The following is a 17,800-nucleotide window of genomic DNA, read 5'->3' as shown; positions in this document are numbered from 1 at the left end:
CAGCTGTCATTCCTTCCCTCACCACGTGTCGGCCACTGCCGGCCTCGGAGTCAGTGCGGGTCGTGTCACGCAAGTGGATTGGTTTCCCGCCTAAATGCTCCCCTATAAATAGGCCCTTGAGGCCTCCATTTGAACTTTCCTCAATCCACTGAAGCAGTCGGTACCCTCAGAGAGTCCCGAGCAGAGCACCTTAACAAGGCAGTCGAGCAAGGAAACCTTCAAGCTTTCAACCGCAATGTTCCTCCATTCGGTAAGTTCTCAACCCCTCCCTTTACTTTGCGCTTTCATTTATAAGTAGAACTGATAGGTCAACTAACTGTCCCGGACATCTCAAGTCCCTTACTAACCCCGACCGACCTTTAGGTAGATCGAAATGACGGATTCTGACAGCCAGAACGCCTCGATCGCAGATTATGACGAGGGGGTCGAGTACCTCAGCGACGAGGAGGTGGACATCATGTCCTACTCTCCCGAGGTCACCCACCGACCGGCGCCAGCCCCCGAGCGGGCTTCCGAACAAGACAACGCGTCAAGCTCCTCTGGGTCATCGAGCTCCAGCTCAAGCGGATCGGGGAGTTCCGGCGAAGAGGAAGAAGGAGCCTCATCAGGCAGACAGGGCTCCCCGCTCGGAGACGTTAGGGAAACGCCTATCCGGGTGGTTGGGGACCACCCGGAAACTGCTCCTCGAGGAGGTGACCGGGTAAATACTCCCGAGCCGGCCGAGGAAGACACAGCTGGGCCAAGCGCACCAGCCGCAACGGAGTTCGAATTCTTGAACAGCGAGAATGTCGAACAACAAATGAGCCGATTGACCAAAGGCGAAGCGGCTAGGATTGCTGAAAGGCTCGGAGGTCGGGTGGAATTCGACACGAGCCGGAAGTTAGGGAATGTCATCGATCGGCATCGGGGCAAATGGATCGGGATGCATTACGACTCCCTGATGGCTCCGATCGCCATTCCCTTCACCCCCCTCCTGAACGCCTTCCTGGCCTACTACCGGGTCGTCCCGGCCCAGATTTGCCCCAACGCGCACCGGATCATTGCCTGCTTTCCGCAGATATGCGCTCGGCATGAGGCCGCCTGTACGATGGAGTTGTTCAACTACATCTACCAGGTCAAAGTTCTCCCGGGCAGCTACGGGGGCGGGTTCTTGATGTTACAGTCCCGAGCCGACATGTGCGCAATCAGAGGCCTGCCCGGGAACAACAAGGGGTGGAAGAATAGGATTTTCTCCATCAAATACGACCCCTGGATTCTCCCGGTTGACCGCGCTTGGAGCACCCACTTTCGGAAACAAGTGGTGCCGGACGATACGCAAGCGCTCAGGGAGACAGTCAGTCGGATCTCGAGCGAGCTGCACGAGTATACAATCTTCCGAACGGCCGAGAGTCTTGAGGCGGCTAAGCTCCCGCCCCCTATATACGAACTACGGGAGAAATATCTGCCCGTGCCGATGGGCGTGACGGTCGCCAAACCGTCGAGGCGAACGAAGAAAGGTCTTGACTCGAGCTAATCCTCCCGACCTAACTTTATGCCTCGATCACACTAACTTGATTTCTTTGTTTGCAACTATGGCGGAGTTTGGTGACGAAGATGCCCCCTTCCCCCGCCCGCCAAGATCTCCCTTGGCGGCAAGAAGAAGGCGAAGGCGAAGCCCGCCGGGGAAAAGGAGATTCCCTCGGCCCGACCACTAAGTACCTCGACCATGACGACGGGCGAGGGCTTTATCGTTGAGCCCTCCGACGTCCTGATCACCCGGGTGGAAGTCGCCCAGGGCAAGGAGAAGGTCCCCGACCGAGGCGTGTCCGAGGTGGGCGGCATAAAACGCCGCCGCGAACGACCTGGCCGAGGTAAGCACTTTTCCTTTCTAAAACATTCTCCAAGTGCTTTTAAACGAACTGACTGACATCCTTCCATTGCAGATCTCCTGAGCCGCTCAACTTCTCCAAGGCCGGGCAATGCTGGCCGAGGAAGCCGACCGACATAAGAAGATGGCTGCTCGGCGTCTTCAGGAGGTGAAGGACCTCCAGGCCGAGCTGGAGAAGGCCCAGAAGGGCCTGAAAAAGAGCGAGGAAGACCGGGCCCTCGCAGAGAAAGTCGCCCAACGGGCGATCGGGGAAGCGAGAGAGCTGAAGGCCCGGCTCGATAATCCGAGCGAGTCGGTGCAGACTGTCTTCAAGGACAGCGAGTCGGTGCAGACTGTCTTCAAGGACAGCGAGTCGGGCTCGGCGTTTCTCACGGCGGCCCGGGGAACTAAGGTCGGAGAGGACCTGATCGTTTCCTTCGGCCGATGGGCGTTCAAGTCCGGGCAACGCAAGGAAAAGGCGACCCAGGCCCCTCCCCCTTCGCTCCCAAGGAAAAGGCGGCCGAGCCTGGGGCATCATCGGCGGCCACTTCGAGCGGGAAGGAGGCAGCTATCGGAGCTCGGGAATTGAAGAAGTAGAATAGGCTTCTTCTTTTTTGTAGAAACGCTGATCGGGAGCCCGGTCCCGAATTTGTACCGGGCACTCTCTTCGTGATTAATAAATTTCCCTTTTTGCTGTTGCATCGTTCGTTTCGTGTTTTTACACCTTTGCTTCTAAATTGCACACACTGATCGTAGCCGCATACTGATCATAGTTGCTTGACCTCATGGCCTTTTGGCCCGGTCCTGCAGCGGGATTTCAACGTCAAACTGGCAATCCTGATCGGGTTTACCCGGTCTCCAGGCCTTGTCAAAAAGAAAATAAGTAAGCCTCTACGGTCGGGATACTTCCGAACGACGGGCCTGTAAACACTTCCTTTTGGCCATCCTGATCGGGTTTACCCGGTGTCCAGGCCTTGTCAAAAAGAAAATAAGTAAGCCTCTACGGTCGGGATACTTCCGAACGACGGGCCTGTAAACACTTCCTTCATCCCAGCCCCCACACTATTGTGCTCTCATGGCACGAGTGAGTGCAATAGTGGACAAGAAGTGATCAGATCGGGGAATTATGCTGTGTGCTCCTGGCTTCCCCGACCGGTGGCGTGACTCGAATGTCCGCCGATGTGGAGCGCATCTGACCGGTCGATAGATTCGCCCGGTCGGTGTAGCTTGAAGATAAATTGATCTGCGTACATTGAAGGTAAAGAAAATAACCGACCGGGCCGCCGCATGCAAGCGGTCGAGCAATCACCGATCGTATATACATTAAAACCTTCCCGCTCGTAGGCGGTTAAACAAGTATTTACAATGATAGTTTAATTACGACCGACGACCGGGACCTACTCGCAGGTCAAGCCCCACTTCGTCAAAAGTTACAAAAAATAGGCTTAATGCCTAAACATAACGAGGTGCTCGGAATTCCAAGTTCCCTCGATTACCCGACCAGTTGTTGTCTCCAGTCGGTATGTTCCCGGCCGTATGACGGCGCTGATGATATACGGCCCTTCCCAATTTTGAGCCAGCTTTCCGCCCTCTAACGGTTGACTGGCTTCCCTCCGACGTAGAACGTAATCCCCTACTTGAAAATAACGAGGGTTGACCCGAACGTCCTTCGAACTCTTCACACGCTTCTGGTACTCGGCTATACGCCGAGCGGCTAGCTCTCTTTTTTCTTCGACCCCATCGAGATCCACTGCCATAGCATGTTCATTCTCCTCGGCATTGTAGGTTCTTTCTCGATCGGTCGGGATCCAAGCCTCGATCGGGAGTCGGGCTTCAGCTCCATAAACCAGGGCGAAAGGGGTCTCCAAAGTAGCTTCCCTCGGGGTCGTCCGATAAGTCCATAAGACATATGGCAACTCATCGGCCCAACTACGACCGGCCGAGTGTAACTTCTTTTTCAGACCTTCCAAAATCGTCCGGTTCGCGTTCTCCACTTGACCGTTTCCTTGCGGGTAAGCCACCGACGACCGGACGTGAGTTGTCCCGATCGTGGCCAAAAAGTTCTGGAAATACTGGCTTACGAATTGGCGGCCGTTGTCGCTGATGAGATGCACGGGCACACCAAAGCGGGAAATCACATTTCGCCAAAGGAAACGAGCACATTGCTGAGAGGTGATCGTGGCTAAAGGCTCGGCTTCTATCCACTTGGAGAAGTAATCGATGGCGACGATCACAAATTTTCTCCAACCGGAAAGTTGAGGGAAGGGGCCCAATATGTCTACCCCCCACCTAGCGAAAGGAATTGCGGTCGTGACTGGCTGATAGAAGGTTGCCGGTCGTCCAGGCATCCGGGCGAACAGTTGGCACGTCTCACATTCCCGAGCTAACTTTTCACAGTCCAGCTGGAGGGACGGCCAATAGTACCCGATCAGCATGATACGACGGGCCAGGGATCGGCCTCCTTGATGTGAAGAGCAAATTCCCGAGTGCAGTTCCTTCATGACTATATCGGCCTCAAATGCGGTCAAGCAACGCATCAGAGGGCCTCCATACGATCGCCTGTAGAGACGACCGTCCAAAACTTGGAACCTTGGGGCTCTAAGCTTGGCCTTCCGAGCACGCTGTGGGTCGTCTGGGAGGCGACCATGCTCGAGGTACTCCTTCAGATCGGTGATCCAATTGTCTTCTACCGGTTGGATAGGATTGACCGGTAGACGATGAATACTGTGTCTCGGGATCACCAAGATCCGAGCTATCTTCGACATGTGTTCCGGGGCATCTTGAGCCAATTTAGATAAAATATCTGCGTCGGCATTATCCAATCGGGGTATGTGTCGGACGGTATACCCCCGGAACTGAGCAAGCTTCTCCATGGCAAGGTCTCGGTAAAGCTGCAGACGTTCTCCATTGACTTCATAATCCCTGAGAACTTGCCCGATCACGAGCGCGGAATCTGTCTGAGCTCGGATGTACTCAGCCCCTAAGTCCCGAGCGCACTGTAGGCCATTAACAAATGCTTCGTATTCGGCTTCGTTATTGGTCGGGTGGAACTGGTACATTAGAGCAAAATAGACTTTGAATCCTTCCGAGCTCGTGACCACCACTCATCCTCCTGCTCCCTTCTTGCTACTTGATCCATCAGTAGCCAACGACCACCACACGGCCTCGGGATCCGCAACCTCGGGAGGTCGGGTATCCCGGGCGGTGCACTCGACCAAGAAATCAGCAAGAGCTTGACCTTTAATAGCCGGTCTCGGTCGGTATTCGATCGCGTACTGGGTCAACATTAACGCCCACTTGACTAGGCGACCTGATGATGAAGCAGTTCGGAGGACTGGCCCGATCGGCTGATCGGTCAACACGCGAATTGCTCGACCTTGGAAGTAGGGAGCCAACTTCTTCGTGGCAATGTATAAGGCGTAGACGACCTTCTCTAGCCGGGAGTACCGGAGCTCGGGACCATGTAGCGCATGGCTTACATAGTACACCGGTCGCTGGACCCCTTCCGGATCGGTTCGGCACAACACTGCGCTTACTGCGCGATCGGACACGGCGAGGTATACGTCTAGCTCTTCTCCGAGCTCAGGCTTTGAGAGCACGATCGGTGACATGAGATATTCCTTCAGCTCATCAAAAGCTGCTCGGCACTCTTCGTCCCAGACGAATCCATTGACCTTCCGCAATACCTTGAAAAAAGGTAAAGCGCGCTCGGCTAGCTTGGAGAGGAACCGGCTGAGGGCTGCCAACCGACCGGTCAATTGCTGGACTTCCCGAACGGTGGAAGGTGGTTGCATGTCCAGAATCGCTTTTACTTTGGCCGGGTTAGGCTCAATTCCTCTCTTGGTCATCATATAGCCGAGGAACTTGCCGGTCTGAACCGCGAATGTGCATTTGGTCGGGTTTAGCCGCAACTGGTACTTGCTCATGATCTGGAAGCACTCCCGGAGGTCCCGAGTGTGGTCGGATCGGTCCCGACTCTTGACCAGCATGTCATCGATGTAAGCTTCCATCGTTCGGCCTAGTAGATCGGCAAAGAGCATGTTGACCATCCTCTGGTAGGTCGCTCCTGCGTTCCGGAGGCCGAACGGCATCACTCGGTAACAATACAGCCCATCCGGGGTCACGAAGGCTGTCTTGCTCTCGTCTTCATGGTGCATCATGATCTGATGGTACCCCTTGAAGGCATCCATGAAGCTCATTAATTCGGCCCCGGCCGTCTCGTCGACCATCTGGTGAATGCTCGGCAGAGGATACGGGTCGAGCGGACAGGCCTTGTTGAGGTCCGTGAAATCGATGCACATCCTCCATGCTGGGGGCTTAGGAACAAGAACGATATTTGCCACCCACTGGGGATAGACCACCGGACGGATGTGCTCAATCGCCGCCATCTTTTTAACTTCCTCCCTGACAAATTCGCGGCGATCGGAGGAAAGGTGTCGGGTTTTCTGCACGACCGGCTTGGCTGCGGGATCGACGGCTAACTTGTGACAGATGACCGATCGATCGATCCCGGGCATGTCTTCAGGCCCCCACGCAAAGATATCAGCATACTCCCGGAGTATGGCCAAAACTTCCGCTCGAAGCTCGGGGGTGAGGGCTCGGCCAATCTTGATCCTCCTATCCGGGCGGTCCTCGGATAGGGGAACTTCTTCTATTTCTTCGGAAGGCTCAGGCTGCTCCTTCCGTTCCTTAGCCTCCTCTTTGGCTATGGTGTTCACCCGGGAAGATGGACCGGAGTCACGTCTATTGACCGCTCGGGTGTAACACTTCCGGGCGGATTGGACATCGCCACGGACCACGCCGACCCCATTAGGGGTGGGGAATTTCATGCACAGGTGGGGCATAGAGATTATCCCACCGACCTTCATAATGGCGGGTCGGCCCAAGATAATGTTGTGGACGCAATGGAGGTTGACCACAACAAATTCCAGCTCCGTTTTGATCGACTTTGGAGGGGTGCCGATCTCTACCGGAAGCGTTATCTTTCCCTCGGGGTAAATGAGAGCCCCGGTAAATCCTGACAGTGGTACACCGACCGGAGTCAGCTCCTTCCTGTCGAGGCCAAGCTTTTCGAAGACGTCCAAGTAAAGGACGTTCACGCTGCTGCCCGTATCCACCATAACCCTTTGGACGTCCGTCCCCCTAACGTCAATCGTAACCACGAGCGCCTCCATGCCGTGGTCGCTGCTGGTAGGTTGGTCCTCGAGGGTGAAGGTCATGGGTTCCATCTTCTGCCTCTTCCCGGTCCCCCGGGAGTCCACTATAGCGACCGGGCAATTAGTCCGCGGTCGGGAAGCATCTTCCAGTCCACCAAAAATGACGTGGATGGTAGGCTTTCCGGACGGGCGGCTACCAGACGGAGGGTCAGGGTCCCGTCGGTCATTATGACGATCGTCCCTTCGATCGTCTCTTCGGTCCTGACCTGACCGATCGGAGCGGTGATGAGAACGCCTGTGATCCCTCCGATCGATATTCTTCTTGTTGTCCTCTCTCTTCCCCACACACTTGTCCAATTTTCCCAGGCTGAGCAGATCTTCCAACAATTGGCGTAAGTGGGTACACTCCTCGGTGTCGTGCCCAGCGCATCGATGGTAAGCACAGTGCTTACTCTTGTCAGGGCCGTCTCGATCGAGATGGGGGAGTTTGATGAGATTGCAGGACTGGGCGTATTGCATGGCCTCCGCTGCGGATCGGTTCAAGGCCGTAAACTCGCCAGGCCTGGTGCGGGATCGGGGATTGTCATCTCCCGACCGATGTTCCGCCCGGCAGGCCGGTTTACGGGACGAAGAGCCGACCTCCTGCAAGCGCTTTACGGCGTTCGCCTCGCCGACGTTGGCATAGTCTGTGACCCTCCGAAGGGCCTCCTCATAACTGGTCGGGGGGTGTAGGATGAAGTCTTGATACAAATGTCCCGCCCGGAGGGATATGTGAAGCATATGGGTGGCGGTCGCATCATCCATGGGCTCGACCTCCCCGACCGCTGCTTTCCATTTGACGAGGAAATCGGTCAAGCTTTCCCCTTCTAGCTGCTTGGCTTTCTCAAGATACATGTAGGACTTTCTCATCGCTTTGGAAGTAATGAACTTCCTTACAAATTTGATCGCCAGGGTCTCAAATTTATCGATCGACCCCGGTTGCAGGGTACGGAACCACTCTGCAGCCCGACCGGTGAGGGTCGAATAAAAGGCCCTGCACATCACGGCGTCCGAAACGCCCTTCAGCATCATGTTGCTAAAAAAATCATTCACGTGGGCCTCAGGGTCTGCCCGTCCGTCATAACTCTTCTCTCCGGAGACCTTTAAGTCAAGCGGGTAAGGCTGGGCCATTACCGCTGCTGTGAAAGGCGTCTGGTGTAGGGTCGATTGGTTGACCGGGGGTGTTGCAGGGTACGCATTCCTGAGCTGCGCAACTTCCGCCTGGAGGTTATAGAGCAATCCTCGGGTTTCGTTGAGCTCGGCGGCTTGAGCGGCTTGGGCTGTATCCCGAGCGCGTCGCCGTCGGTGAGATCTCGACCCGCTATACCCAGATGAAGCCTCCTGACTAGCCTCCTGCATCTGTACGTCTCCTTGCCCGCGGTTCGGGTCTTGTGGTCCCAAACGCTGGCGCATTTCCGGTCGAAGACGATCAAAAGCTACCGCTCGGGCAACTTCTTCAGGGTCCTCCGCTTGGACGGCCTGAGCTGGTGCCTCCATCGCATCAGAACCCCCCGACCCCAACCGCGAATGAGCCGAGCGTCGAGCCCGGGATGCGGACTGACGTTGCGGCTCTACCTGTGCGGTCGGTTGTACTGGAGGGGCGGCGGCTGGAGCTGTGTAAGCAGGCGTATATGGTGGATAACCAACCGGGGGAGTATAGCACATCGGTTGGCCTGGCCAATACCCATACGGCGGAGGTGGGACCGGGTACGGATACGGGGCGGGATACATCATCGGCTGCTGCTGGTATGGCAGACCGGGTGTTGGGTATCCCGGTTGTATGTAATTCACCGGCTGCTGGGCGGCCGGGTATGCATTTGATGGATGCGGTGGTGAGAGGTTGAGGTTGAGGTCCATCGTCTAACCCTGCTGTTGGGTAGCATAGTGGTCGGAGGAGCTCGCCGCATCCGCCTGGTCGTCGGCAAAGTTGTTGTGAGCCCACGGATACATGTTGATATAGAGACCGGGTGCTCGTCAAGACGTTGGTTTCTTGAACGGGTCCCCACAGACGGCGCCAAAATGATACTGCTAATTATACGTAAGCAATAGGCAATAACCCGAGACCAAGGAAAGTAAATAAATGTCTTTATTGATCACGGTAGAGGCCCTAAGTACAATCTACTTGGTTGCTCTGAGTACCGACTGACTGCGGTCGGGATTCTCTAACAACAACCTATCGATCGTCCAAAAGTCCCCCCCAGTGTAGCTACTGTGGGTATTTATAGCCGCTATGCCGGGGACAGGATTCCAGCCGTTCGGCATGTCCTCCACGTAGCCACCACGTGTCATCCTCCCGGGTGCCCTGCCTGTCGATGTAGAGAGCCGCCACGTGTCCTTCGTCAGCTCTCTCGCCAAAGGGCTACCGCTCGGTGGTTGACATCATCGTTCGGGCAACTCCCGGTCGGACCCCGACCGGGTTCTTCACAAGGAGCCCGACCTGCTACCTGCAAAGACAAAGAGAAAAGGACAAAGGCATCTCGGTCGTGGTGAAGCTATGTCGGTCGGGATATTCCCTACCAATATATATATATATATATATATATATATATATATATATATATATATATATATATATATATATACATATACTTGCACTCGGGTGCAAACGGCTCGCCCAGGCGCGAAATAGGAATGGATTCTGTTCGTCCACGTGTCCAGATCTAATGGATGAGAAACACTGATTTTTTTAAAAAACGCGGTGGCATTTTCGTAAATAATTGAACATCGAAGTGCAAGTAAAATGTATTACAAGTGCAAGTAAAATGTATTATAGGTGCAAGTAAAAATTTACACTGAGCGTCAATACTTAGTTGCACTTATAGTTCTAAGTAGTTGCACCTATAGTTCTAAGTAGTTGCACACATAGGTATAAGTAGTTGCATCTAGGTGTATGAATGTTTGCGAGTGGTTTTCAGGAGTATTACTACCCGCTGAATTCAGATCAATGAATGTTAACAAGGAAAAATTACATGCACTTATAGGTGAAAGTAGTTGCACCTATAGTTATAAGTAGTTGCACCTATAGTTATAAATAGTTGCACACATAGTTATAAGCACACCCAGGTGCATGAATGGTTGCGGAAAGTGAATGCTAACAAGGCAAAATTACATGCACTTATAGGTGAAAATAGGTGCACTTATAAGAGATTTTACTTGCACTTCGATGTTCAATTATTTACGAAAATGCCACCGCGTTTTTTTTAAGTTATTAGATCTGGACACGTGTCGCGCGCTGATTCGTTGGCATTTCCTTCCTGGGCACTTATTCGCACCTGAGTGCGTCCCTATATATATATATATATATATATATATATATATATGTATTGTATTTCAACGCGTTGGAGTGGGTTACCAGCATCTCTCGCTGAACAGATATATTTGGCTTTCAGGCACAGACGAGTAGACCACTGGAGCGCGCTAGAAGCTTGGGGCGTAGCTTAGATAGTTTTCCCTTTCGGCCTGCGTGCCATGATTTGGTATTGATACTGATTGAGGTTTTAGAATTTAGCCTGTGCACCCGAGTTCGCTAGCTCGGGTGTGGCATAGCACCCCGTACTCTTTGTATCGTATTTTGGGATTTAATGGGATCCTATCTTTATTATATAAGTTTTAAAAGTCTTGAAAATCTGGGGTGTTACAGCCTCATCATCTGGATACAGCTCCAGGTAGCGTGCATAGTCAGCATCCGACATCACGTCAGAAGTCGGTCCTTCAGGATCATGCAGCGGGATGGTAAAGGTCATTTGGAAAGCTAGCTGTTCCGGGACGGCCACCTCTACAAAGGTCCCATCCTCGGCTGTTACACGAGCCGTAGTCTGGGGAGGAGAAGGGTCAGCGGCCGGAGGAGGAGTGTTACACCCCCTAAAAACAGGCTAATTAAAAGCCTTAAACATGCAGATAACACAACTAAACAACAAACACAGCGGAAGACTAAAAGATAACTGGATAAACATAAATCCAAGTCATAGGGTGTTATGCCACGTTCACCAACAAGGATGAACGCTGCGGCAATATCTGCATTGTTTACAACTATCCAAAATCTCAAAAGTCTACAACTAGAGCGGCACACAGGCCATAAAACAAACGGGAGAAGCTATGCTAACAGGCACTAGACTGCGTACTCGCCTAGACATCACCTGAAATTACACAATAAAACATGGGACGACGCCCGGTCAGCGAATAATGCTGGTAACCCACCAATACATGTGAAATATCATACATAGATAAGATATAAGTTGTAAAGCCATTTTCGAAACGGAATACAAAAGTATATAAGTCAAAAACCAAGATCAATAGTCAACACAAGACTCAACACTCTCAACAAGGATACGGGAACACATCCCAAACCACAAAGGTTAACCACAACACAAAGGATAACGACAAGACCGTTGGCAACACATGTCTTTGTGACTACACACGTCACAAGAAGAGAACACACAACCACGGCTACACAAGCCCTCGTGACATCACTCATCACGAGTTGATATGCCTACCTTATGCCCGGTTCCAACCTTATGGCTACCCCCAACCTTATATCGTTCCAACCTTTACCTCCAGGACCCCTGTACACCAAGTCCAACCTTATTCCTCTGGGAACCGTCGTTCCCCCTCCAACAGTCCCTCCAACAAAACCACCGATTTCATAGTACACGAGGATACCGTACACACACACGGCAACACATGCCACCCAAGAATCACGTGAACCTTACACAAAGGCCACAACTCCATAATCATGTCACGGCCACCACGACGACCGCTGCAATACCTTGGTGACTAGTGTCCCATTCCACTAATCGTGCAATCCAGGTAAAACCACACACACATCACACCTCAACAGGAATCAATCAACGGATTACAACGAAGATATGAAACCATACTCAATCAAGGAACGGGTCACAGCCCAACAACAATAACGATGAATAACACAAGTTATCATCAACCAATGGGAAGGTACAAACAACACACACGCTAGCATTTAAACACCGAACTAGCATGCTTATCAAACGGGTAAACCAAAGATAGTTCCGAAGAACACACAAGACTCATCACGGTTCAACAAAACACAATGTTGAACACTTAGCACGATTCACGACACCAAAACCTACATGGAATCCTACCATATAGTTCTAGACATACGAAACATCAAGAAGACACTCAAATAGTTCCACAAAAGAACATCGGGAAGTCAAAAGACCAAATACCGAGTCAAAAGAATCACGGGGAACAAATTCCCCAACATCCAACATTGTGTACCCGCGGGTGGGCCCACGGGTAGGCCCCTACCCGTGGTCCTGCCCGCGGGTACAGGCTCCTACACCACATGTACCCCGCGGGTGGGCGGCGGGTGGGCCTCCTACCCGCCGTTCCGCCCGCGGGTACAACCTACACCACAAAACCACACTTCGCGGATTTTTCATCTCCAACTCAAATTCAAGTCCAAAACATGCCAAATCTCACCAAATACAACAAAATGACTTGAATCAAAGGAAATGCCAAGCAATGGCATAAAAGAACCCTAAACACAAGCTCTAGATATGCATTTTCACAATCACAAGATCATGCATCAACACTCACATTTCATAGCAAAACACATGTAGAATCCAAGAAATATTCACATATAGGTAAGCAAAATAGGTTTTGTAGAGCATGGGTTACCTCTTGTAAACTAAAGACTTCACTTTACACCTCAACAAGCTCCTCACTAGGCTCACCTTCCAAACCCACTTCAAGAACACACCACAGATTATAAAGATCCTATCTTTAAGAAAAGACACCTTAGATAAAACCAAAAACACAAGATGAACTTAGATCTTACCCTCCTAGATGCCCAAATATAAGAAAGGTTGAATCTTGGAAGAAACTCTTGAAGTTTTGGCAAGGTTCCAACTTGGCTTGGAAGAAAAGCTACTCACCTTTTAGAGAGAGGGTGGAGCTAGATTTTTAGAAAAGTGTAAGGAGAGAATGAAAGTGGTCTTACTAGGTTAGGTTACATTACCAACAACAAGTGAAAGGTCAAGAATACCCTTAATAACATAAGGAAGTGTAAGGAACAAGGGAAGTCCTTACAAAGCTCAATGTACAACTTTGACTTTGGGGTTGACTAGTCAATTATTAGTCCCCAACTATTAAATTTCAGGAATTTAAGGAATTAAATTACAAATTGAAATAGGATTAATTACTCAATTAATCCCTTAATTGGATTTGGATTTTGGGGTGTCACAAGGAGCCTCGGTCGTCATCCGGGAACCCGAAGAAGTGGAGCCCATGGAGTGCTTGCGAGAAGCAGGCTTATGAGCCTTCCTTTTCCCTTTTTCAGACCTCGACCGCTTGGCCGGAAGAGAATGGGATGGCGACCTGAAAACAATTTTCTTTCCTTTAATCGGGGGACGACCCATGTTAACATGGAAGATGAGGAGAAACAAAGACAAAGACACCATTTATAGGTTTGAGAAGCAAGGGAGGAGTAAAAGCGGATCGGGCAGGTAGAATAAAAAAGATCACAAAGGATCTGCCCACAATCTGACCATTAAAGAGAGAAGATTGGGGAGTGATCTGCAATAACAAGGCGGATACTTTCCAATATTCGAGCTGTGAAAAAGGGCTCAATACTAGAAAGTGAGGGACTAGTTGATGGGGTGTGAACCCTGTGGGCTCGAGGCCCAAGAAAAAGAAGAGAAGCCTAAGAAGAAGAGAGGTCCAAGAGGAGAAAAGGCCAAGTCCAGAAGAGGAAAAGCCCAATAGGGATAAGGGCTAAAACCAAGAAGTCGGCGCAAGTGGGGGGTCGGCGCGAGTGGGCAAGCAACACGGAGATAGCCGTTAAAGCATTTAAGAGGACATTTAAGGGGCCCGGTCTGCAAGCCGTTGGGAGGCCCAATAACGGCAGTCCAATGGCCTCTAGAATTAATAGGCCGATTTATGGCCTTAAATGTATACTTTTTGAATGATTCCAAGGAGACCCACTATAAAAGGGGGCTCCTCAAGAATGTAAAGGGGACGACAAGATCAGGCTAAGAATACACACACACACTTACAGAGCTATTATTTCACTTCTATTGTTGAAAGGTGAATCCACCAACTAAGGTTGTGATGGACCTCCCTGGGCCCAAAAACCCTAAAACCAACAATGTAGTTGAAGAAATACAAGCTGAAGAACAGAATGATATAAGAGCTAACACGGAAGATAGTTCATTTGTTGGTTTGGATGATATTAATTGATTTAACTATTAGACCAGTTATATTATTAGTGGTTGTTATTATATTTTTGTTAGAGTCTTTAGTCTACCTAAGCTGCTCCACCTATTTAGGTGGTAGATTCTTGTATATAAGCATGTAATTGTTTGTTCTCAGTCGATGAATTAATTCCTTCTCTATTATATTTGTCATCATTTGGTATCAGACGACCAGGTTCACCTATGGCCAATCAAAATGAAACTAATCCCACCACCACCCTGCCCAGTGACTCCTCAAATGGAGCGGCTCAGGTGGCTGCACCTTCCGAGCGCCGAACTCCTACCGTCCTACAATAGGCACACCATTATATGTCTATCAAGATAACAGCCACGAACTACTTGTTTTGGAGGGCGCAGCTTATCCCGTTTCTACGTGGACAAAATTTATACGGGTTCGTAGATGGCACGCATCCGTGCCCGCCGGAGTTTCTTCCATCGGCGACAACCTCAGCGGCCACCACGGTGCTCAACCCGCTGCATTCAGACTGGGTCCAATAGGACCAGTCTATTCTTAGCATGTTGTTCTCCTCCCTCGATGATGAAGTACTCTACCTAGCTATCGGACACTCGACTGCCAGAGGTGTGTGAGAAGCGATCGAAACTAAACTGGGATCAACATCTCGGTCGCGGACGCTCAGCCTTCTGACGCAGCTACAATGCCTTCATCAAGGCGATTCGACCACCCCGGCTTACCTTGGACGTGCCCAGGTTCTGGTAGAACAATTAGCGCAAGCCGGCAGACCAATTGGACTGGATGAATTCAAACTTCATCTTTTCCGGGGATTACGTCCGGAATTCCGTTCACATGTGGTGTAACAACCCAGATTTTCAAGACTTTTAAAACTTATATAATAAAGATAGGATCCCATTAAATCCCAAAATACGATACACAGAGTACGGGGTGCTTTGCCACACCCGAGCTAGCGAACTCAGGTGCACAGGCTAAATTCTAAAACCTCAATCAGTATCAATACCAAATCATGGCACGCAGGCCGAAAGGGAAAACTATCTAAGCTACGCCCCAAGCTTCTAGCGCGCTCCAGTGGTCTACTCGTCTGTACCTGAAAGCCAAATATATCTGTTCAGCGAGAGATGCTGGTAACCCACTCCAACGCGTTGAAATACAATACATATATATATATATACATAGATATACGAAAAGTCATTTTGAAGCATGAAGATATATCCTAAGAGACTCTAGCTTTCAAATCAGGGGACCGACTCGACAAATAGGGGTACACACAAACTACAGTCATAACCAGCATATACAATTCTCACATAGGAAACAGTCATAGATAAGCACAACCAATAATCACAATTAAGCATTTCTAGCAAGAGCCCTATAACAGTCACCACATCAATCATTCTTATCTCATCATATAGCACACTTTGTTGGCGCCACAGGACCAATCGCATGCCCATACATGAGGGTCAGCGCATATAGCTCTGACACGGCACCGCAGCACCCTGCCCCTTCTCACACTACGGAGGGGTCGATCGCAACCGACCGATGAGCCGCAGCTCTATATAATATTTATATACCTGACCGGTCTTTACCAGCCTGGTTAACAGTTGGGATGGTTCTCAACCCATTCAACTGCCCGTATAGTGGACCTTTGTCCTATATAATATTTATATACCTGACCGGTCTCTACCAGCCTGGTTAACAGTTGGGATGGTTCTCAGCCCACCCGACTGCCCGTATAGCCCGATTGATCTCAACCAACACGGGGTGACATGCACACATAACACATAGCAAGCACATGCAACCCACATTAACACATTGGGAAGGGGGAGAAAACGTATAACAAAACCTATGTGTGATCCTTCACATTCTAAGAATAGTCCTAAGGGGTTCATACTTCTTTCACCTAGGTCAACGGGATACCAATTCAACTAGCATGCAATATATAAGACTCATACGTCCTACGAACGGTACCCGAAAATCAAACTAGACATAGGCACGATAGACGGAGTCCGTTGGGACACCACGGGGATCGAGGGAACATCAAACGGGGAAGCCAAAATCCCCAATTGGGGTGCAAACCAGCGGGTAGCCGGTGGGTGAGGGTTCATGGATAAGGGCCCATGGACTATGGTGGGCCTTTCCTAATTAATTATTGTGATTTAATTCTTTCTTTTGGGTAATTGGTTAAATGATTAATTGGTTTTAGGGATCGTAACACGGGGTGTTACACTCTCCCCCCCTTACGAGGGGCTTCGTCCCCGAAGCCCGGTGTGTCAATCCATTCTTTCACCCCTAGGCATCCCGCATCTTGGCCTCCCGGTTGGGAATGTGGCCCCACGTTTTGCCTTAGCTGGGGTAGACTGGATTTCTGGTAGTGATTTGATGGAAGGGAATTGGGTCTACCTTGGTCTCTTGCTCCTGAGCTAGACGCCCCGCGAGTGCCCAAGGTGGCCTCGATTGCTGCCACCCTCTGATCTAGTGCGCGTGTCGTACGGATCAAGGATGAGAACCCTTCCTCCATGATTTGGTTTTGCCGGTTGAGCTGTGCGAGTATGTGTTCATTGATTGAGCCCTCGTTTTGCTTCCTTGGGTTTTCTCCTGATCGTGGTTGCACCGACGGGTTGGGTTCGTCATCCTCCTCCTGGTCCTCATTTCCCTCCAGGATTCCGCAATCTTGCATTGCCCGTTTGAGCTTTTTGTTGGAGATGTCTAATTGGTCGACCAATTCTCTTCGTTCCTCCTCAGGTTTGAGACAAATTTCCTCGAGGGTGACATACTGTCCTCCCTTGGTGTAGTAGATATCATTGCGTCGGAGGTTCTGGGCATTAAAGATCATGCCATTCGAGGTTTTAACCTCAGTGTGGCTTAGGTCCACCCCCTTCTTTTCCATGATCCAACTTAGGATCATCCCGTAGGGTAGGCTAAGCCGGTTACTTGTTTTGCAAAACTCCATGTGTTTTAGCATGAGGGCCGGCAGGTTGAACTTGATTTTGTGTTTCAAGAGATAGGCAAAGGTGCACTCCAAACTCCCCACGTCCTTGCTCTTATTGTTTGTGGGCAAGAGGCTATCGGTTACAATCATAACCAATATCTTTTGTTCCGCCGTTAGCCACTTCCTATTCGGTCGTGTGGCCGAGGTGAATCCTTCCCCTCTCCCGAGTAGGTACCCAAGGTAGTCCTTGTACCCCGTACTTTGGGTGTCAATCCACCCCTTTCGGTCGTAGTTTGACACACCCGTGGTGGTCAATTTCAAGAGCTTGGTCAAACGGCATTCGGAAAGTATGATTTCCTTGCCTCGGACTTTAGTGGTGATTTCTAGTTTATCACCTCGTTTGATGGCCACCAAGTGTTGATAGAACTCTTTCACCAATTCGGGGTACGTATCCCCCTTGATGGTGAGGTACGTATCCAAAAGGCCTTGATGATTAAGCATATCGATCAATTCCGGAGAAAATTGGTCGGGTTCAAGAGCTTTACCTCCGATTACGGTATAACTGGCGTTGCTCCATTCCGGGGTACGGGTTCCGAGGGGTTTCTTTGGCATTGTGATGCTTTACGTGAT

The 17,800-nt window shown here is 50.6% G+C and overlaps 1 long non-coding RNA gene across 1 annotated transcript in view; it reads left to right on the top strand.

Annotated features, from left to right (window-relative positions):
- The window catches only part of LOC109160038, a 66,968-nt gene extending 52,759 nt beyond the window's left edge, over positions 1-14,209 (top strand). Inside the window, exons 2-3 of the long non-coding RNA XR_002050675.1 lie at positions 7,041-7,044; positions 14,171-14,209. This is a non-coding gene — a long non-coding RNA (uncharacterized LOC109160038). The remainder of the gene's footprint in view (positions 1-7,040; positions 7,045-14,170) is intronic.
- Positions 14,210-17,800: the final 3,591 nt, after the last annotated feature.

This window comes from Ipomoea nil, unplaced genomic scaffold (genome assembly GCF_001879475.1).
Source record: "Ipomoea nil cultivar Tokyo-kokei standard unplaced genomic scaffold, Asagao_1.1 scaffold2845, whole genome shotgun sequence".
NCBI classification, from domain to species: Eukaryota; Viridiplantae; Streptophyta; class Magnoliopsida; order Solanales; family Convolvulaceae; genus Ipomoea; species Ipomoea nil.
This window is presented reverse-complemented; position numbering and strand designations above follow the sequence as displayed.